The sequence below is a fragment of the Pteronotus mesoamericanus genome, unplaced genomic scaffold (assembly GCF_021234165.1).
Source record: "Pteronotus mesoamericanus isolate MK-2021 breed Mesoamerican mustached bat unplaced genomic scaffold, CSHL_Meso_final contig_116, whole genome shotgun sequence".
NCBI classification, from domain to species: domain Eukaryota; kingdom Metazoa; phylum Chordata; class Mammalia; order Chiroptera; family Mormoopidae; genus Pteronotus; species Pteronotus mesoamericanus.
The window spans coordinates 28,367,561-28,390,464 of NW_026555027.1; positions in this window are offsets into that span (position 1 = coordinate 28,367,561).

Consider the following 22,904-nt stretch of genomic DNA (forward strand, 5'->3'; position numbering starts at 1 on the left):
CCTGTGTTGGGTGGGTCAGGTGCTTTTACTCAATCCAAGTTTCTATGCACTCCAGGAAGATCTGGCTCCCCAACAAATTCCTTCTTTTCTACAAGCTAGACTGACAGGTTTTTCCAGTATAATACCTCCCTCTGCTGCCATTTTGACATCTATGGCACATGTGCATGCCTTCCATTCATACCAACCCCAAATCATGGATCAGAAGGGGGTACAAGGTCTTTTCCCTTATCTAATTATTTTTGTTAACCTTGCACATGCTCGGTGTAATGCTTCTTCCTGTCATCATCTTGTTCGGGGACAGGGAATCTGCCACCAGGCTACTGGTATCATTATCTTTAAATTTTATATTAAAAAAAATAACAGTTTACCATTAAGCCAAAAATAATATGAGTTTGCAAGTATCTTTCAATCTAATTTAACCAAATGTGAAACTGAACTTTTAACTACTCAACAGATAGATTGGATTATTTATTGTATTTATTATTTCACCATAAGGCTCCTTAGTCCTTTAGGAATTTGAATATAATTTAATTAATAAAACAGAACAAATGTGTCTTGTAAATCAGCTCGTCTATAAAGCAGTGCTAAAGGAAACAGTACAAATTTCCCCACAGGCTTTTGGACCTACTCTTTAATTAAATACCAGCTTTGCTTCCAGAAAGGCCATGATCAAAAAGCCTTTGGTCATATGTATATGTGCTTCAGAGTTCAGGAATCATAAAAGCTGAGCAGTAAATTGTAGTTTTTCATTAATTTAAAATTAATCACCCTGAGACTGGGTGGAAACAGATAAAAACAAAGGGTTTTCCTGTTTAGAGAGTACCAAATATTTGATTCTATGAGTCTAAGTGATTTGTGATGTCTAAGTAATACGGGAAACGCATACATTCATACATGCATATATCCTAAACTAGCTAACCCCATTGAAGCCTCTATGGAAAAATTTAGGCTGTAAATACGATATGCCCGAGAATGACATGTAGCCATCTTCAATTAGGTCATTTATTATATTCTGACTTAACACTTTTTAGGTCAGCTCTTGCTCCTGTTTTAAAGAAATATTGTCTTCAAGTGATTTTATAAAGGAGATGAAAAACATCCTATGGCCTCCACATGAGTGCTACATGGAAGCAAGAGTGATTTCAGCTGAACCTGCAGAAATGGGGATCCCTGGGGCCTGCAAAATGAGCATAAGGGAGTATGGATGGGTGGAGGGTGGGAAAAGCAAACCAATACAGGATCTAGTGAAGCACATGGATGGCCTCAACTCTGTTAGGACAAGTCTAGGCTAGAAATTAACCGGTCCATGGAAAATATCAGCAGAAGGGTAATTAACCCAAGTACCTTGTTTAGATTATAATGTAAGGTTGAAAAGCAGTGGGCTCAGAGCTTGTCCAAATAAAATGTAGAACTTTTCTCTCATAGAACACTGAGTTAATGTGTGTCAGTGTCTGGGGCAAAGTATCATATAATTAGTTTTTCTTGTTTGCTTGTGTTCTTTAAGAATTTCTTCCTTGCTTGTGTTCTTTAAAGAAGAGGTTTAGGAGGAAAATGAAAATTAATGTCATTTCATTATATACCAAAGACCAATATTTAAACTTGGATCAAATAATTCTATTGTTCTAAATACAGATGATAGTGAGACACGAGTGGGGGTCACCTCAAAATAGGCCAAAATAGCATATTGATTTTGAATTAATGTTACTTGATAAACAGATAGTGAAAGAAGAACACTGGACTTCCTCTCTGTCCCCCTGAGAGCAGGAAGTACATCTCCCATATGAAAGGTACCCTTCCTGCTCCAGCAGGTGAATGTCCTTATCACCAGAAGTAGAAATTCAGGGCCTTAGGAAGCTATGTAAACAAACTCTGCTTAGTTCCTTCACTAATTGGTATCAAAGCCTAAGTTTCTTTTTGTCAGTTCTTCACAAACACAGATTTATGTTTTTGTTTTGTTTTGTTTTGCCTTTTTCTTTTTCTGGAAGGTATTTATAGTCTTCTTTGGTTAATTCTTAGGTGCCATATTTTTGGGACCTCTGTATATACAAAATTAAATTTGATTTTCTTATGTTAATCTGTTTCCTTTTAATTTAATTCTTAGATCAGCCAGAAGAACCTAGAAAGGTAAATTTTTTTTTCCTCCATCAGTGACATAGATGGCAGCCTCATGTTTATAGATATCTGTAGGATAACTTGTTCCTTAACTCTCTTTCTTTATTAGATGGCCTGAGGTTCTGAGGCCTTGACTGGAACTAGATTGTCAACTTGTGGTATGCTACATACTTAATCAGTCTAAATCCCAGTTTCCAATAAATTAGTAAATCAGTAAATCTGGAAAATGATTCATAACTCTAAGGGTGGTTATGAGATGTAAATTAGGTATGAAACTCTATAGGCCTTAAACAGTGACTAATAATACATGTCCTTAGTATATATTAAATATCAATAATTTATTAATTAAATATATTACTAAAAATATGGCATACCCACTAAACATTAATTATATAATTATGCAATTAATAATAAAGTTATACAATTTTGATTTGGATCCTAGAAAAGAAACCAATGGCTTCTTGTCATGATACATTGGTTTAATATCAACACACAGAAAATGTATAAATATATTTACACATACATACAGAGTTAAAAAATTTAAAGAGTTAGTCTTTTACTGAGATATAATCTCAATATAGATATATTTCCTCTTTTAAATAAAACTGACATTTTGTATAAATAAAGTGCTTCATTGAACTAAATTCTTAAAAGTATGTGATAAAAATTCCTTTCCAAATTCCTAAAAGTGTCATTTGTCATTATTTTATTTACATGAATATAACAAAGTTAAAAATATTTTTCTTTAAATGTTAAGTTTTACTCTCACCTTCTAAGTTCTTATACGTGATGATATTTTCATATAGAATGTATTAGCATAAGTATTCAACAGTTGTTTTTTAAAACTAGTACATTTACTTGCCTTGTATTATAGTTTTTATACATACTTACATTTTGCTTTCTATTTTCTGTACATATAAATTTTGTTATGGTCTAATGACAAGGAATATGTTTAGATAAGAAAACAGCAAAACAATTGTTGTTATTATAATTATATTACATTTTATGATGCAGAGGCATTTTATACTAAAAGCATAATGAGCCTCTCAGGCTAATTAAATCACAATTCTTGGTATAGGTGAGTTTCACGTTATCCACAGGCACAGAATAGACATACATTGAAGGAAAGCTAAAGCTGCCTACTTTACTATACACTTTAAAGTTTATATAAGAAACGTGGAGGGTTTTTAAGACTAATATCATCATAATTATGTGTATAGCTAACTGTAAAACTGAAACAAGTTTAAGGTAGTTTTGTAATGCTCTTGACATTTCAGTTTCCATCAAGCATTATGGTGTAAGAAAAGGAATAAGGAACAATAATTTTCCTTAAAAAGTATGATGACTTACTTTCCAAGCAAAAAATGGCCATTAGAAGTAAAAATTGGGTCCTATGTTCAAGACAAATACTCTTTCAAAATGTGATGAAATCACTCAACAGCATAAAACTTTATGGTTACCTTAGACTTCCAGGTATCATAAACGATTCTCTCACAGAAAAAGAAATTATGTTTAAAACACTTTCTTTTATTAAACAATGGCCATGAGTCCCTCAGGGATTCACCTGATATAAAATAGGTGCCCTGTGAATATTACTGGATGCTTTTTGTCTGTAAAGATGAGTGTTATTTTGATTATTTCAAATATTAGATTGCACTCTACTTCTATGTGCTCTATTTATAATGCCATGTATTTTAGCATGTACCATCAACATTATATAAGACTGGGTGCAGGGCAGATGAAACATTTACCTAAATATAAATCATTTTTTCTTAACTTTCCAAGAATACAATAAAAGGACATTCTAGTATAAGAACCAAAGTTCTTTTCTAGCAAATGACAAGAGTGACTAAGCAGCCCACATAGAAGCCTTGCTGGATTGAAGTTTATTAGGAGGAAAGCATAGAAAGTAGCAGAAGTAGGTGCAGTGCTTCAATATTTTAAGCAGTGCACAATGACCTGTCAGGACCAGACATCAGAATCTGGAAAGATATCCTGACCCTTCAGTTGCAGGGATTTTATGGGAGGAAGCATTTACTCCTCTACTGGTATTATCTACAGTGGCTAACTGCTATTCAAATGACCAACAGTTCATGAAAATGTGTTCAACATCAGCAAGTATTAGAGAAATGCAAATCAAAACGATAGTGAAATTTCTCGTAATGGTTATTGCCAAAAAGACTAGAAAACAAATGTTGGTGGGAATGTAGAGAAATAGAAACCATGTCCTTTGTTAGTGGGAATATAAATTGAGGCAGCCATTATGGAAAACAGTATGAAGGTTCCTCAAAAATTAAAAATAACCTACCATATGGGTCAGCAACTCTACTTCTGTGTGTATTTCTAAAGCAAATAAATTTTCCCAAGGAGATACCCACATCCCCATGTTTATTGCAGCATTATTTGCTATAGTCAAGACAGGAAAACAGCCTATATGTCTATCCATGGATGAATGGATATTGAAAATGTAGTGTATATATATGATGGAATCCTATTTAGCCATAACAAAGAAGGAAATCCTGCCATTTGTAAGAATGTAGACAGACATTGGCAGCATATGCTAAGTGAAATAAGTGAGAAAGAGAAAGGGAAATATTGTGTGATCTCACTTATATGTGGAATGTGAACAAACAAACAAATAAACAAACAAACCTGTAGAAACAGAGATTAGATTTGTGATTGCCAGAGGCAGGGAGAGAAGGTTGAATAATTGGGTGAAGTTGGTTAGAGGTACAAATATTGTAGTAATCATTTTACAATATATACATATATCAAACTATTATGTTGTACCATTTAAACTTATACAATGTTGTATGTCAATTATATCTTTATAAAACTGCAAAATTTTCCTAAAAATCTATTGTAGTTTTACATATAATCATGAAATAATTCAGAAATGAATTTAGAAAAAATACCATTCATTACAATGTAAAAATATAGTGTTCTTAGGATTAAATCCAGGAAAAGAAGTGTAAAATTTCTCCACAATAAATTCCAAAACAATGTCAAAGGAAATTAAAGAAGAACTTAATGAATGGATAGATTGAACATATACATTGTCTTATGTACCATGGACATGTCTAGGTAACCATGTCTACCATGTCTATGTAACCATGGACAGATATAGTCATAGATTCAGAATTAATATTGCTTAGATGTCAGTTTTCCATGAATTGATCAATATACTCCAAAAGAATTCCAATCAAAATCTCAACAGAACTTTTTTTTGGTAGAAATATTGAAGTTGACTAAAAATCTTTCATAGAAATCTCAAAGATCTATGCAAAACTTACACCAGTATTAAAAAAAAACCAAAAACCTAAAACCAAACAAATAACAAACCAAACAAACAAAAACAAGGAAAAATATGGAAGACTTATGTTATTGAATTTCTTTGTATAAAATTTTATTAATAAAGATTGCATTGTTTTAGCCTATGAAAAGGCAGTAAGATTAATGGAAGAGGTTAGACACTAAAGAAAAAAGAGCCATTTTTAGTTGGTCAATTAACTTAATAAGTTCTCATAGATAGACTCTGCAGAAAAGAAATTTTAAAACAAATTATTTAAGTATGTGTTAAAAAAGGAATTTTGTATACCTTTCTCAAACCATATACAAAAGTTAGTTAAAGAAGGGTAAAAGTCCTGAATATCAAAACTTTTATTTAAAACAGAAACTAAAAATTCCAGAAGAAGGCATAAAAAAAGCTTCTTGGGGTAGATAAGGGTGTTTCATATAAAGATATGTATATTTGTCAAAAGTATCCGAATTATACTTAGAATCTGTGTGTTTCATTGTACGTGAATTTCATTCAAACACAATTTAATGAGGCAAAGATGATGTGTATGGCTCTCACTTGATAAACCACGGACAAGCAGCTGGGTAGCTGGTGCCAAAGTCAGTTTCCATCTATTCTACTTTCCAGCACGAGATGCAGTCTAGGCTTCCCAGCTGCTTGAGGGATGTTCGTGTGTGTAAAAGAAGAGAAGAAAAGAGAAAATCAGTTGTACGAATCTTCGTCTATGCAATGTAGTTGTGTAACTCCTGATATTGCTCCTATTTTCTGATTCCTGGATACCTACAGACAGCTAAGACCGAAATGAGTCTTCCACTAGCTGGTGACATTAATGACACTGAGAGGATTAATGAAGTATTCTAGAGTATCCAAAACCAAGCAACAAAAGGGCTGGGCTATTGTGATCTGTCCCTGAATGAGCTGTTCTACCAATATTTTGCTCTTGAACTCCAAACATGAATGGTTAAGGAAAGGCTATAAATCCTATGTCTGGTAGTCCAGGATGTGGTTCTTAGGCCATAAGGGGCATTGCTGCAGTTATTTCCATGGTACTCCACAAAGGTTGTAAGAAAGCTTGCTAAGAGAGATGAAGCCAGGATTGATAGGAACTTGAAAGAGATTTAGCAGTAAATAATGCAAAGGAATTGAGGAAGGGGGTGCACAAGAAGTTATTCTAAGTTATTTTAAAATGTATAGAAAAATCTAGTTCTTCCAGAGAAGATATTTAAAAATAATAATAATAATTTCATCTATTTCAAAATAAAATTGTTCCCTATATCTATGTATGAGATTACAACAATTAGATGACCTGTATAACCTTAGCAGAAACTCCTAAATCTATATTTTCTAAATATCTGTTGCTCATCTATGTATGTCTCTAAAGCCTTTTGTTGAGATTTTTATTATATTAGTGACTATCATCCTTTTCTATTATACATAGTTGATAATTTATTTTCTATTTTCTTCAAGCTGTGAGTTCCTTTCCATAGGAATGTTTATTTATAGTATACCAAAAATCGAATGATGTTTAGATAAGTCTGTAGTTTATAAAAATGTTCTGCCTCTTTATTTCTCTGCTTTATTAATATTACCAACTTGATTATCTCCTTAAATATGAAATAATAATCAGCTTAATTCAATCCTAGTATCAGCCTTTTTTTCTCTGTGGAAACTCATATCACAGATAAACTAATTAACCAGTCTGGTCATAACTCACATTTAATATGATTACTATATATTTAATAGTTCTTTGGTTTATATCTGAAGCAACTATGGAAAATATATATTTTAATTATTTCAATCTGACACCTACAGTTTAAGGAGGTAGAGAAGTATATAATGATTAATGAATGAATTTGTTTTCTCAGTTAAAGATAATGATATAAGAAATTTACCTTCAGTAATTTATTTTAAGAAAATAAAGGACTCATTTTGACTTCCTGAAGATATTGCATTTGGGGTAAAATGCTATATTCTATGGCTGCTGTGGAAGATTACCACACAAACTTACTAGCATAAAACAATATGAATCCTGAGGTTAAAAATAAGAAATGTGTCTCATTGGCTAAAATAAAGATGTCCATGAGAGAATGGACAAGGTAGAGCAAAATTAGGTTTTCAAATAAATCAGACAATAATTAATAATACAAGAATAAATTGTGTTTTGTGTACTTACAACTGTAAACCCGATAAAGAGATATCTGATCACGTCACTGAGGAGGAGTAGGGAGAGGCTGTAGGAGGAGGTGGCCCGAGGCAATGGTAAACAGCCTAGGACAGGATTGGCTGAGAAGCTGAACTCCTGAGCACATGGAATTATGGGCGAGAAGATTTAAAATAAAAAGAGGGCAGAGCTTGGCTCTCTGACTGCCCCTTCCTTGAGAACATCTGGATGATCGTGCTGCAGCTGCAGTTCCCAAAGGACAGTAGAAGGAACTCCGGGCACAGCCTAGGATCAGATTGGCCTGGCAGGGGGTCTCAGGGTTATTCTTGTTTGATTGTTCTAGAGGGGATGGGCTCTGAGGCAGGGGCCTGCCGGTCTTCCAAAATTGTGTAGCTTTTTGTATCTTATGTTGTTTTAGTTTGTAAAATAATCCTATTGAAATAAGATAATTAAAAACTAACGGGGAATGCTAGAACTCAGGTGTTAAAGATTTTAGCTTTAATTGGCTTAAGTGATTAAAGCTGTAACTAAAGAGTTAAAGAGTTTAGCCTTAATTGATAGGCTTAAGTGACTAATGCCTGTGGAAATGTGTTATTCCAAAAGTGTGTAGGTTTTGAATAAAGACTCTGTTCCTTTATCAGCAAGCCTTTGCCTCTGGAATTTTGCCTAGAGGATGGCAGCAAGTGGCAGGACCTCACTTGCTGTTTGGTAACAAACCTACTTTTTCCCTGCACTATATTTCCCGATTTTTATCGGGATTCTTGGGTCAAAACAATTTCTCTCTCTTAATGTCAGCTGATCACTAATCTTAATTTCACATACAGCCTAGCTTTCCTCTGCCATGTAAAATAATATATCACAGATTCTGAGCAGTAGAGTGTGGACATTTTTGTGAGGGAATTATTCTGTCTACCACAGTTTGTCCTCTTTCCTCCAAAGAGGCAGATCTTTCCCACATGTAAAATACATTCACCTCATTCCAATATCCCTCAAATTTCATCCATGATAGTAGCAACTAGGAGTCCAAAATTGCCTAAATTTCATCATCTTAAAGATTCCAAATTTCATCATATAAATCAGAGACTATGGATATGTACCCTTTAGGGGCAAAATTTATCTCTGTCTGTGAATTGTAAAATTCAAGAAACATGATACTTACATCTAAAATAAAATGGTGGAACAATCATAAGAACAGATCATAAACATTTCTATCCCCAAAATGAGAATATGAAAAGCAAAAAGGTGTCAACTGTCCCATGCAATGTTAACATTCAGCTGGGGGAAACTCCATTCAGTTTCAAGGCCAGAGAATGACTGCTGGTGTCCTATGACTCCATCATCTAGGCTAAAGTCTACATTCTTTAAGTCATCCTACCTTTTTCATAAAAGATAGCATATGTTTGCAAATGGGTGATTTTATCAACATGTTCTTAACTATGGCATTTGGAGTTTGACAGCCTTCTTTCATTGTGTCCTCTCTATATTTTTCAGTCAAAATTGGCAGTATTTTTGTCTATATGACATTCTCAAGAACTTCATAAATCTCCTATGTTGTCATAAGAATTCACTCCTTTAGACATGATGCTCTTAGGTTATCTCACCTGTATTTTGGCCTCTGTGTAGGTGATAGAAAGGATCTGAGACATATGATTAATCTTTCCAAAGAACTTTTTATGTAACTGAATCCTCTGATCTTTAATCTTTCTTAGGTGTTAGCAAAAGATATTCCAGCCACATGCATAGTCATTTTTTTTTAATAAAAAATGATCTTCAGAGAGTGAATAGTCACCAACCACTTAAAAGCTGGGATACATTCTGAGAATTGCGTTAGGCAATTTTGTCATTGTGTGAACGTCATAGTATGTACTTATACAAACTTTGATGATATAGCTTATAATTTAATTATATGTGCTATACTTCTTTAGAACTGGCACAGTGCCACATTTCTTTACATCACCATCACCACAACACATGGGTTAATGTTGCACTACAACATTACAATGGCTGTGATGTCACTAAGTGATAGGAATTTTTCAACTCAATTATAATCCATGGGGCCACTAGGCTAGATGTGGTTCCTTGTTCACCAAAATGTCATTATGTGGTGCATGACTATATCTTAACATTAGTATTGTTTACAGTCTATATAAGATGAGAATTTTCAAGTCATCAATTCCTGTTTTATCTTCATTTCATTTTCCTTTCCTCAGTTTATGTCTTTCCACTGGATTTTATGATGAGGAGAAAGAAGTAACTAGGCCTATCTTCAACACTAAGTTTGGAAGCCTCCTTGGCTAAATGTCTAGTTTCATCATTTATGAGTTCTTTCCACATCACTGCAGGACACAATTCTGATGTGTTCTGCCACCATGTAACAAGGCTTTCCTGTCCTCTAATCTCCTCCTAATCTCTCACCAGCAGCCCCTTTAATTCACGTCTCTACCAACAGTATGCTTACAATGATTTAAGTATTTTCTAAGGCAATGTGTGTTTTCTCTGCCATGCTCCTAACTTTCTTCTGTGTCCTCACTAGAAAAGTCCTTGACATTTATATCTGTACAGCCTGTTTAAGGACACACTAGGCATTTTCTTTCACAAACTTTGAAATCTGTCCAACATCTGCCCATCACCCAATTCCAAAGCCATTTGACCATTTGTATGTATCTTTTATATCAGCATTCAAATAACAAGATATGTATCGGTTTTCTGTAGGTATTGTAACAAATTACCCAAAACTGTCTGGTAAAGTGAATGATAAACTTTATTAACTTACAGTTCTGGAGGCCAGGAATCTAAAATGTTTTCCTGAACAAAAGTCAGGGAATCAGTAGACTTTGTTCCCTCAAGAGGCTCTAAAGGAGAATCCATTCCTTGCAGTTTACAGTCCTAGAAGCTGTCTGCAATCTTTGGTCCATGGCCCCTTCCATTTTCAGAACCAGCAATGGTTGGCCAAGTTATTTACCACACTGCATTCCTCTGATTCTGACTCATTCTGCCTCCTTATCATTCTGCCTTCTGATTCTGCATGTAAGAACTCTTCTGACTATGTCAGGTACACTCAGGAAATCCAGGTTAATCTCACTATTTTAGTGTTACCTGATTAGCAACCTAAATTTTATCTGCAACATGAATTCATATTTGCCTTGTGACATAATATAATCACAGGTTTCAGGAAGAAAGGTGTAAACATCCTCTTGAAATGATATTAAGCCATACCTGAAAGCAGTTTAGCTCATATATTGCTGTCTAACTCTAATTTACTACTGTCCAAGAGAGATATTGTGAACATATTTTCCCCTTTCTTTCTCTTACTTCTTTCCTTCTTTCCTTCCCTCCTTCCTTCCTTCTTTCTCCTCATGTTTTTTACTTTGAATATATTTGCCTACTCTTTCCTCTTTTATTTTCAGAGTAAGCACAATGAGTGGCAAATAATAAGAACTAAGTTAATGTTTCCTGGAAGAAAAAATTAATGACTAAATGAGGGAGGGAAGCTGTATTAATTTGACCTAGTGTCACAATTTTGCTTATGTATACACTCCTAAAGAGCACGCAAAATATGCTTGATGAATCATAGCTGCCATTTGAAATAAAATATTTTGTTAGATTTCATTTGTTTTATTTCATTTGTTCAGAAGTTTTATTAACATTTTTAAAAATTAATTATTCAACAAATATGGTCGATATGTTTAGGTCTTTAGGAAAGTAGCCTTAGAAGTCATATATAAAGCTCTGTAAAATGTATACTTTGGCAATTAAATTATGGAATTTAAATCTCAAAATGAACTTGGATATTATGTGCCTTAATAAACTAAATTTACGGATTAGGGACATTAGGTCCAGAGAAGTCAGATAACTTAAGTCTATCAAATTCTTGTTAGCATAAGAAAAGAACTAGAATCTTAACTTCTTACCAACATTTTTTTTTTTTTTTACTTTTTACATACCATTTGCAACTAACAAAAAAATGTTAAACTAAATGAAGATGGAAACAAAATGTTTTAACCTAAATTTAGTTAGGTATTTTTGTAGCTAATAATACTATCTCATTACTATTGTGTCAGGTGTTTTTTCTCTTTTATTTAAGAAGTAGCAAGAGCTATTATTTCATTTATTAAGTCTCTTGGTATCTTAGAAATATTTTCTAAATTGAAAGACTATTCTATGGAATCTACTATGGGCCAAATGTCTTAAGTAAATCTTAAAATTTTTATATACTAAATTAATAAATATGATTGAAGGTCATCATTTTCTCTTATAAATACTTGTTTTAATCTACTTAAAGATTTTAGTGTCAATGTAAATGAATATATATCCCAGTTTCTTTATATAAAGTAATTCTTCTGCTTCTTAGCAGAAACTATTGTTTGGCAAACATTTTACCTTTAGATATATTTATATTATTAAACCAGCAAATAAATTACTTCAGGGGATCTATGCAAACTCATATTTTATTATTACTTTGCAATCTTATCCACATAATACTTGCCCAAATTATGGCTAATTATGAGTTTAGCAAATAAAATAAAGCCTCAATATGCAAATGATAAAAAATATGTAGGCCTTTGTTTATCAGTTTTCAGAATAATGTCAGGAATCCAGTTCTGACAGAATAAAAATATCTATTTTTTGGCACATAAATGCTGTTCTCCTTATGCTATAGGATCATTTTATGTATTTTCACATTCTATCTAAAATAGTATTTCTGAAGAGTTTATAACAGTTAATTTAATATTTTTATATAAATCTAGTTCATTAGTATAATACAAATAAAAAATAATAACTATATATTACATGGTCTCCTTTGTTTAAAATGTTAAATATAATTTGAAGTCTAAAAAACATATTAAGGTATATGTTGATAAAGTTAAATCAATTCCATTATATTTGATGCATTTTTTAGGCATAAAAAGCTGAGCTCAAATCATGATCTATACAAAAAAGATAATAAATACTTGTAGTCTTGTAATACTTGAAATTCTTAAATACAAAATAATTTAATCAATATTTGTTATATGAGGAAATAGAAAGCATATTGTTTAGAATTCATACCATTGATTGACTCCAAAGTAGAGGTTGTTTTCATCTTTGTCACATTTAAATAACAATCATATATGTTGTTAAGCAGTGACAAAAATGCTTTCTCAGTCTTTATAAATGGTTTAGCTGTTTATATTTCCTTCTTCATTATAATGTCTTATAAGGCAATTTACAAACTTGGTAAAAATTGTGCATGATAGTGTGAAATTACTTTAGTAACTGTTCCTAGAATCCTATCAAGATGATAGATTCTGTTGGGCAATTTATAAATTCAGATATCCCTTTCATGAAGTTTCATTATTATTAGTTTATGTCTTAGCCACTATAACATTTTAAACAATTTTAGAAGAATAATTTGGACAACTTATGTGTTGTGATTTTTTTCCATAAAATAAAAGAACATTTAATTGTAAATAAGATATCTTTAGTTTTTTTATTTGATGTATTTTACTTTAGATTAAATCTCTTACATAGAATGCAAAAAGATGAATCATGATATAAAACCTCTTCTGCTGGAAGACAAAAAATGAAACACTCTTAAAAAAGAATGTGACACATATTAAATATTTGAAAAATATCCATCTTTAAAAGAACTGATAATGCTGTTGAAAGTTTGCAATATGTGTGCATTGTTCTTCCTGGTGGTGATGAGGCCTGTTTCTAACTCAATGGTTTAAATGTAAATTTCCTTTCATCTCAACCCAAGAATCATTATTATTCTTACTGTTACCCAGTTAATAATTATTGTCTTATTCAAACATGAATGCACATAGAGTTGTTACCTTTTGGTTCTCTTTATTAACCTTGATATTATTTTTACTATTTTGGTCAAAAAAAATTTTTTTTCTGGATTATAGTTTTGCGGCATGCGGCATTTTTACGAGAAAAAGCAGTACGTATGTAACAAAGACAAGGTTAGAAGCTTTGCAATCTGAGAGATCATTTTGCTGTTTCTTCACCTGGACAACAATTACACTGACATAGTCTGTCCCTATTTTGCAGCTCTGAAGTTTATTGAAGGATTGCAACTTTCAGGCTTTCCTCGAACAGTAAATTGTGGTTAATTTCCATTAGTTCAGCTCTTAGCAGCTACCCAGCCCCCGTGACCCAGATCCTTAGCAGGTACCTTGCATACACTCCTAGTGCTTAAGTCTAGGATCTAGGCCTGGATTTAGTAAGTCCACTCTCAACTGACCAAGCTAAAGTTCATTTCACAGCAGGCTTACTGGATCCATGGACCTATCGATTGTGGAAACAACTGCATGTGTTCATGGATCCAGTAAATTTTTCATGTCTCTTCAAAACTGGCTCTCATACATCTCTCCAAAATTCCCTACTTTCTATTCCCAGGTCCAATTCACATCACTTCCTTTTTGATAAATTTTTCTAACATGCCTTCTAACACTTCTTATTTTCCTTAACTCTAAATTCAGCTCAGTTAGCACATGTCTTCCTATAGCTAACATTAAATGAACATTTATCATCTAGTATGTTAACTGGTTGTTTACATTTTCATTTCTTTCTCTAGATTATAATATCCCTTGAAGGCAGAAACAATGATTTAATCACTTTATATTCCCTGCATTTCTTGTGGTGCTTGTTACCTGAGAGAAACAATATTACTTATTAAATGAATGGATAATTTAATGAATCATAAATGATACCTTAACATTTTCTAACATTTCTGTTGAAATTCTCCCTCTAGCAGCAAATTTCTTTCACATTAGTCTCTTTTCAGAACCTTCGATTTCCCCCATCTTAACTGATATTGCACTCTAAATCAGCAATACAGTTCCTGGAGGTAAGAGTATGAAGAAACTGGAAGGATAAGAGATTAATAAGTGTTAAATATTAAAGAGACACTGATCTTTAATATTTAACATTTATTAATCTCTTATTCTTCCAGATCTTTCATATTCCTACCTTCAAGAACTGTGTTTCTTGATCTCGTTGTGTTGTTGACTCCTTGTCTTTTTTTTATTTGAACCTGGCTGATCAAAGTTACTCTTCAATTAATTTCTTCTGATAACAAGCTTGAATTCATTATGAATAACTGTATTAGTCAGAAGTCATTAAATATTAGACATGACAGATGAATTAAACTAAAAAAAAGGAATTTATTGAATTATCTATAGTTAGCACAATAAACTTCAGAGTTACAAAAGAGTTACAGATTGTGCCAGTGCAATTGTTTAGGTGGAGAGACAAATTGCTGGTGCTTCCTACACAGCCATCTTCTCAGAATCTTCTTGCTTGATCTACTCTTTGGCTTCTACAACACTATACCTTATTTAGCAGCTTCACAACTCACTGTGAATCAATCCCTCTTGACTGACTGTTCAACTGGTTGCAGTAATGATGATTTTTTTTTAAATTCTGATGGTTGAATTCTGATTCTAATTAGCTCCTACTAATTAATATGGAGCTTCACCAACCCCATCAATATGCATGACCTTACCTACCATGAGCTATGATACGCAGAGAAAAACCACCGACCTTCATAATAATCATATTGCCCTACTTTCTACCACAGTTCTGGTGGGCTTTGTGACTATTTTCTCTTGGTCTTCTTCTGGAACACAAATTTTAATGCATCACAACTCACTACCAAGTCAGAGTAGTATTTGTTGCTTTGGAAGAAGGCAGATACCATCCAAAAGAAAGCAGACAATTTAATATTGGGTTTCTTTTTAAGCTCATAACAGTTTATAAGTTAAAATCAAAAGTAATTTATTTTTAGATCCCTGCTGTCTTTCCTCCTTTTAAGAAACAAACCAAAGAGTTAATACAAACCTCTAGATAATTCTAAAATCATGATGGCAGAGGAGATTTGTACCTTATTATTGATTTGAGTTTCTGGCAAAAGTCAATTTCAGATTAGCCATCCCAAACAGGGCTGCCAGGATATTATCATAGGTAGAGAGAGAATCATATATTCAACCTTACCCCATGCCTACAAATGCTCCCTCAGCTCCTGCAGGGTAGGACGAAGATAAGCAATAAAAACACATGCCCAAATGGGGCATAAAAGACTGTTCAGAATTGAGAACTGGATGCTTCTCTGGGAGATGTAGCAGCAAAAGACAAAGAAACCCTAGGACTAATTGTAAAATTGTAAAATAGATGGGCTTAGTGGAACCAACTAATTATAAGCCTGTCAGAGGGACAAAAGACCAGTCGTGATCCCGTAAGTTGGGCCTGGATGCTCAGTCATCAGGGTGGAACTCTAAACTCCCCAGATTTATTACCAAGTATTGCCTATGCTAAAAATAGAGATGTCATCCTCACTAGCATGTTATACCCATGTAGTGAACACCATGCTAGGTTATATCTACAGTACAAATGAATGCTGAGCGAACACAAAGAGTATACTTAATGGGGGGAAAAAAACCCTGAATTTGACTAAGCTTTGAGTCATTCCTAAATTCAAGTCTTTTAATTGAAATGACTGATTGACAATGGCTTGGCAAGATCACATTTTTATAATCATCAAAAATGGTGTTTATTAGCTGAGTTAAGTTTTATCAGGTTTTATATTTATACTATTTAAGTCTATAAAATATTGAATTTGCTCTACATGTTTAAGAAATAAGCATTATGTAGTGGAAAACAGTCTGTTAATATTAAATTCTGCCAATACTCTTGACAGCAAATTAGCTCTTCAGAAGCACATTGACTAAGGTATCTCAGATACGCATTTCATATGGTCTTTAGATACAACATATATAAGATGTACCAATGCTATATTACTGGCAAACTGTCTGGGCTAGAGTGTTTTGTGGTAGAACAACACTCCTGGTGGTATAACTGAGTGCAGGTTTGGCTACTTGTAGTCCTAAAGTCAACACCCAAACACAGATGCTGATGTAAAGGAAAGCGGCTTTATTTCAGGTGACAGCAACCTGGAAAATGGGGTCTCATGTTTCAAAGCCCAAGTCCTGGAAAGATAGGGGACTCATGTCTCAAAGCCCATCTCCCCAGTTCAGTGCAGACAGAGGTTTTTATAAGGAGGGAGAGGGAAAGCAGAACAAAGACATCAAGAAGAGGGGTTGAAAAGTTCTCTATATGTAGATAAGCACAGTCCATTCTGATAAGGCAAGTCATGGTCTGGTCTACATATTCTGGTCTAGTCATCCTGGCTTTACATCTTTTTGGCTCCACGGTTGAAGGTTAACAAATCTCCTAGAGCTAGGACGTCTGAAGGTTGAAGTCTGTATCTTTTGGAGTTAGTTTCTAGGATTCTTATACAAACATGTTATTCATCTACAAGCTACATATTAGTCAGTCAGTAGTCAATGTTAACATAATGGTGGGGTGGGCTACGCATTGCTACAGTGGAACTGTTACTGGACAGCAGCCAGGCCTGAAGCTAGTCTGCCATGGGCTGGCCTATAGAATGTGGGTTTTTTGACTTGGTGCCAGATTTTATAAGATAAATCCATGTGATTTTGAGAGTATGTTTATTAAAACTGAGGACAGTGAAACAATGAAAGAGCTTAATACAGAAGAAGCAATAGGAGAGGGATTAGGTAGGGTTGTTTTGGCTCTCTATAGATGTTATAGGAAACAAGTGAACCAAGGCAGGGCTGCTATTGTCTCACTGGGATACAAAAGTCATAGTTACAATAGTGAGCCAAGGCAGGGCTCTGTTCGCTTACCGAGAAGCCAGAGAAAAGGGGGCCATAGAGAAAGGTTCAAGAGGTTAGCCTGGGACAAGTTGCCACTGCGCATTATCCCCCTGGTTGCAAGTCTCCTGGAGACCCTTAGGGTTTAGGGGGAAAAAATAATTACTCAAAAAGGAGATTTGAGTAGGTGTGTTCCATGGAGGGCATGGGCTGGCTTCTTTGTTTTGAGGGCTTTTATCTGCTTTCCAAAGGTAAGGATTTAAAGTGAGATCTTAGGGGAAGAGCTCAATAGAATAGAATATCAACTTTACGCTGATGCACCAACTTGAGATTTGAGATTTATTCCTTTAACTTCATCTGTCCTTGGGTGTGGTTGGCACAAATGACACTAATTGGATTTTTGTTCTGTAGCTCCCCAAGTAAGGTGATTTAAGCTATTTACTGTCTCAGTTTGGGAAGAGGAATATAAACTAGTTACTCCTAAGTGTCTTTTGTTATGGAAAATAGGATTTTGTGATTTGCTAGGTGGCTATGAACTGGTTGTTTGTTTTAACTCTCTGTCTCAGTTTCCTTATTCTGCTTGTCCTGGCTTACTGGCATATCTCAAAACGAGAAAAGCAATAAGATAGAGAGGAATAATAAAAGGATGTGTGGAAGAAGAGAGAAAAAAAGAAGAAAAATTTTAAAAAACATAAAAAAACTTGCTTAGAAGGTACCTCATAGTTACAGAAGACATGAGCCTAGAGCTTGGAGAGAACAAAGCACACAGATGTGAACCAACATTCTGTGAGTGGCTTTTTTTCTCAGAGATAGTGCTTCATTTTGTGAGAAGTACTGAAACCAGAAAAGTCAGCAATCATGCTACCTGTCACTACGTGAACCAGTAAGTAGAGACCTTATGGGCAATTTATCCAGATGCTGGTGATCTGAGAAGATGGTGGGTTATGTATCCTCAACAACTGTCTTAACATTTCATTTCAAGCCCACATTTTTATAAAGAGAAGAAAGGGTGGTTAAGGGTTTGGAAAAAGGTTAATGGGGTTAGAGTTGCAGTCCTGTGGGGCGATTTTCTAAGTTATTTGTTGATGAATAATTCTTTATCTGCATTCCCTCCCTGGAACAAAGGCTCAGATACCATCCCCTTCCTTGGTAGACCCCCTGGGGCACAAAGATTGAATTGCTTGTCGACCTCCTGCAGGCATACATCCCCGTTCCTGGAATAACAATTTTCCACATGCATTAATCACATAAGCCTATCAACTACAGCAAAGGCTAAACTCTTTAACACTTGAGTTCCTCTATGAGTACAAGTCGGAGAACCCAGACAGAAGATTACATTTAAAAGATAAAGAAGCCAAGAGAGCTTAGAGAAAGTTTATAGTGATGGAATAAAAATTAGATTTCAGAGATTTTCATGTAACAGGACTTGAGGGGACAAAACCCAGAGAGAACAGAGGAACTCTTCCTCAGCAGGATTTTCCCCTCAAAACATTAGCTGACTTCTTAAGATGCTCAGGGCCAGAGGTTAAGAAGCTAATCAGAAAGTCAATGAAAAGCAGGACAAAATTTTCTGCAGCCTCACATCTTTAAGAAGATTAAAAGTAAAGTTCAGGAGGTGGGGCTGTACTACAATTGCCAAGTTCCCACTTGGGACCTATGAAGACTAATCTGAAGAATGTCAAGGAAAGTAAGGGGTCTGAAATTTTACCTCATACGTTAGCCTGCTCCAGTTTCACAGATGCTGGCAGAACACATGAGACTCCTGAGTCAGAGGCGAAGGTCTTTATTACTAAAAGCACAGCGGGCAGCACATTTGCACTGGTTCTCATTGCCCCTCGAGTACCATAGGGGAGATGGGAAATCAGGTCAGGGGATGCTGTACACATGGTGAGTTCGGGTCAGGATGGAGAGACTTTGAGTAGAGAACCCTACCAGTCTTATAGTGGGCCTGTTACCGATTCTGGGAAACTTCTGTCCTTGGTGGAAACATTATCAATATTATCTTGGACAGCAAAAAGCTCTGCTTTTTACTGGTGGAGAAATAGTATCTTTATCTGCTACGGCTGTTAGTTATACAAACATCCTTAAGGAGGTAGTTTGGATAGTAAGTAAACAAGATGTTATCATAATTAAAATGCCAATGGTTAAAGATAAAGAGAGAATCTTAAATGTGATAGGAGGAAAAAAGTTAGTTACCTACAGGGGAATTCCCATTAGACTGTCAGCTGATTTCTCAAAACACTTTGCAGGCTAGAAGGGATTGACCAAAAATATTCAAAGTCATGAAAAGCAGGGACATATGGTTAAGATCGCTCTACCCAGCAAAGCTATCACTTAGACTTGAAGGTCAGACAAGGAAAAACTAAAGGAGTTCATCATCACCAGACCATTATTATATGAAATGTTAAAGGGACTTATTTAAGAAAAAGATCAAAACTATGAACAATGAAATGACAAAAAATACATATCTATCAATTAAATGTAAAAAAAACAAATAAGCAAACAAAAACAGAGACAGAATCATGGATATGGAGAACGTTTTGATGGTTGCCAGATGGGAAGGGGGTGTGGGAGAATGGGTGAAAGGGGGAGGGGATTAAAAAGTACAAATAGGCAGTTACAGAAGAGTCATGGGGATATAAAGTACAGTATAGGAATGGAGTAGCCAAAGAAATTATACATATAACCCATGGACGTGAACAACGGTGGGGGGAATTGCCTGAAGGAGTGGAGTTGGGAGTGCTGGGTAGAAATGGGCAAAGAGGGAAAAATCAGGACAACTGTAATAGCATAATCAATAAAATATAATTAAAAGAATAATTGGTGGTACAATGTTGAATTTGTAAAAATATAAAAAAGGCAGTAAATAAACTGAGTACACTTGCCCTTGGAAAACATTAAGCATAAATAACAACATGGAAGTTTCATTTTAAAGGTAGCTGACATTTCCTATAGCCCAAAATTATTTCTAGTTTGTTTAACAGAGACCTGCTGAATGAGTGACAGCTGATGATAATAGGGATCAATGATGAAAAGCAACATGATAGTAAAAACATGTTAGTAATCTGATGGTAAATTATGTTAGAAATCTGGAATTTTGTATACTTTATATTGAATTATGACTAAAGTCTCCATGAAGAACACAAAAATATTAGTGGAAATACATTTTAAATGCCAGTAGAGTGTATTAAGAAGTGGAAGACACATGCAAGCAGAATTCATAGGGCATAGCATAACAGAGATGTGTTAAGACAGTAGGAAAGCATATTAGTTCAGAGAGATAAACAGATTCATTGAAAGCAATATTTGTGATGTCGTATCGATACTGAATAGTCAGCCCATGAATTCCAATAGTCTGGTTTCCAAGAAAAATTCTTGTTGTCCAGGTAATACTAACAATAAGCCAGTGTCAGCCAAGGTTACCTATAATACCTTTTGTTTATTATAAACTGAAGGTTCCTCATATATAAGCACAATATGAACCCATGGACTGCGGAAATGTATTACATTTTGAAAAACATATTAAATTTTTTGACATATCCCCTTTTATTAAATAATTTTCATCCAAAAAGTTTTATTTGTTTTGGGTCAAATTACTGATTACCAGTAAGTACATTTTTCTTTTCATATTACAGGCTTACAGTGGTGGTATATTAATCACTGTGGATGAATTGTTATTTTGGAAAACTTTAAACATAATATCTGTTACCTTAGGAATATTAGCTTCTCAGAAATATTTAAACATTTAATATTTTAAAATTAATTACTATATAACTAAAGAGTTATTGTTACTTAGTGACTAATGATGTCAATTTCTATTTTGATATTATGGGTTTGGAAGTATTTTTTACCCTAAAACTCACAGGTAACTAATAGATAACATGCTAACAATTTGAGTTTTATGAGTGTTTCATATATATGCATACATGCATGTAATTTAATAAATATAAAAACCACTAAAATGTAGTTTAGATTTGAAAATCGAAATGACCAATTCCCTGTTATCCCAAGAGTAAAAATACTACCCTCAGTCTTCTTAATATGTAACAGAAATTAAAATTAGATCTTTCTTTATTATTGAATTCTGTTCCATCAATTTACCAATGCCCTTTGTTAACATTTGTGACATTTAGGCTATGGCAATCTGATTTATTTGTGTGAAACTTGAGAAATCTTGGCAAGAAATTTATCATAGGAAAACTAGGGCATACAAAAATATAAAAATTACTATTTTTATTTATTACCTATAAAACCATAGTTGCCCCCTTAAAATATTAGAACAATGGTACTGACTGGATTATTCCTCCTGTCTTGACAATATGGAACCTAACATTGCTGGTTAAGTTTATTAGAATGTTATTTAGTTAGTTAGTTAGTTTTTAAATTAATTTTATTGGGGTGATATTATTTAATAAGATTACATAGGTTTTGATTGTACAATTTGATGTGATACATTATCTGTATACTGCATTGTATACCCACCACCCATAGTCAAATCTTCTTCCATCACCATATAATGAGGTCTGTCCAGAAAAAGTTCAACCATTGTTAATATAACGAGAATGGTTTGCATGAAATCGATGTAACCTGGCAGCCAAGGGAGTGGACTGGAATGTGCATATGTGAACAATGACCACTTCAGTGAGGTATGAATGCCTTTGAGTGAGCATGTGTACTGTGTGGCCATTGCATTCAAAATCAGTGATTGAGTAGAGCAATGAATCTGCATCAAATTTTGTGTTAAGCTTGAACATTCCTCTGCAGAAACTATTCAGATGATTTAGAAGGACACAGCTATTGCCAACTGGTGATCGGCAGTTTCATCCTGACCACGGGCCCTCTTGTGCATAACTTTTGCGCAGTTTTTTGGGGAAACACCAAGTCACCCAGGTGACTCAGCCCCCCTACAGAACAGATTTGGCACCCTGAGACTTCTGGCTTTTCCAAAACTTAAATTACCTTTGAAAGGAAAGAACTTTGATGAGATTCAGGAAAATATGATGGGGTAGCTGATGGTGATTGATAGAACTGTGTGAGGTCCCAAGTTGTCTACTTCGAAGAGGACTGAGGCATCATTGACCTATGTACAATGTTTCTTGTATCTTCTTCAATAAATGTCTCTATATTTTGTATTGTGTGGATGGATACTTCCTGAACAGACCTCGTATGTGACCCTTTTTACCCTTTACTACCTCCTACTCTCTTTTCCTCAGGTACCTACCATACTATTATCTGTGTCTATGAATGTTTTTTTTGCTTTTCTTATTTGTTGCTTTAGTTTTATATCTCACATAGCATGATATTCTCAAGGTTTGCCCATGTCACAAATGGCAGTATTTCATCTTTTCTTATGGTTTAGTAGTATTCTATCATATATATGTACCATATCTTCTTTATTTAATCTAGCAAAGGACACTTTGGTTGTTTATGTGTCTTGGTCACTATGAATAATGCTGTAATAAACATATAAGGGTGTATATGTCATTGCAAATAAATGTTTGCAAATTTTGGGAGTAGATACCTAGAAGAGGGGTTTTAGGGTCATATGGTAACTCAAATCTTAATGTTTTGAGAAGATTCCATACTATTTTTTTTATAGTGGCTCTTTCAGTTTACTCAAGTCATTATCTTCCTTGACTAAACATGTTAAATATTTCCTTATGTACTGAAG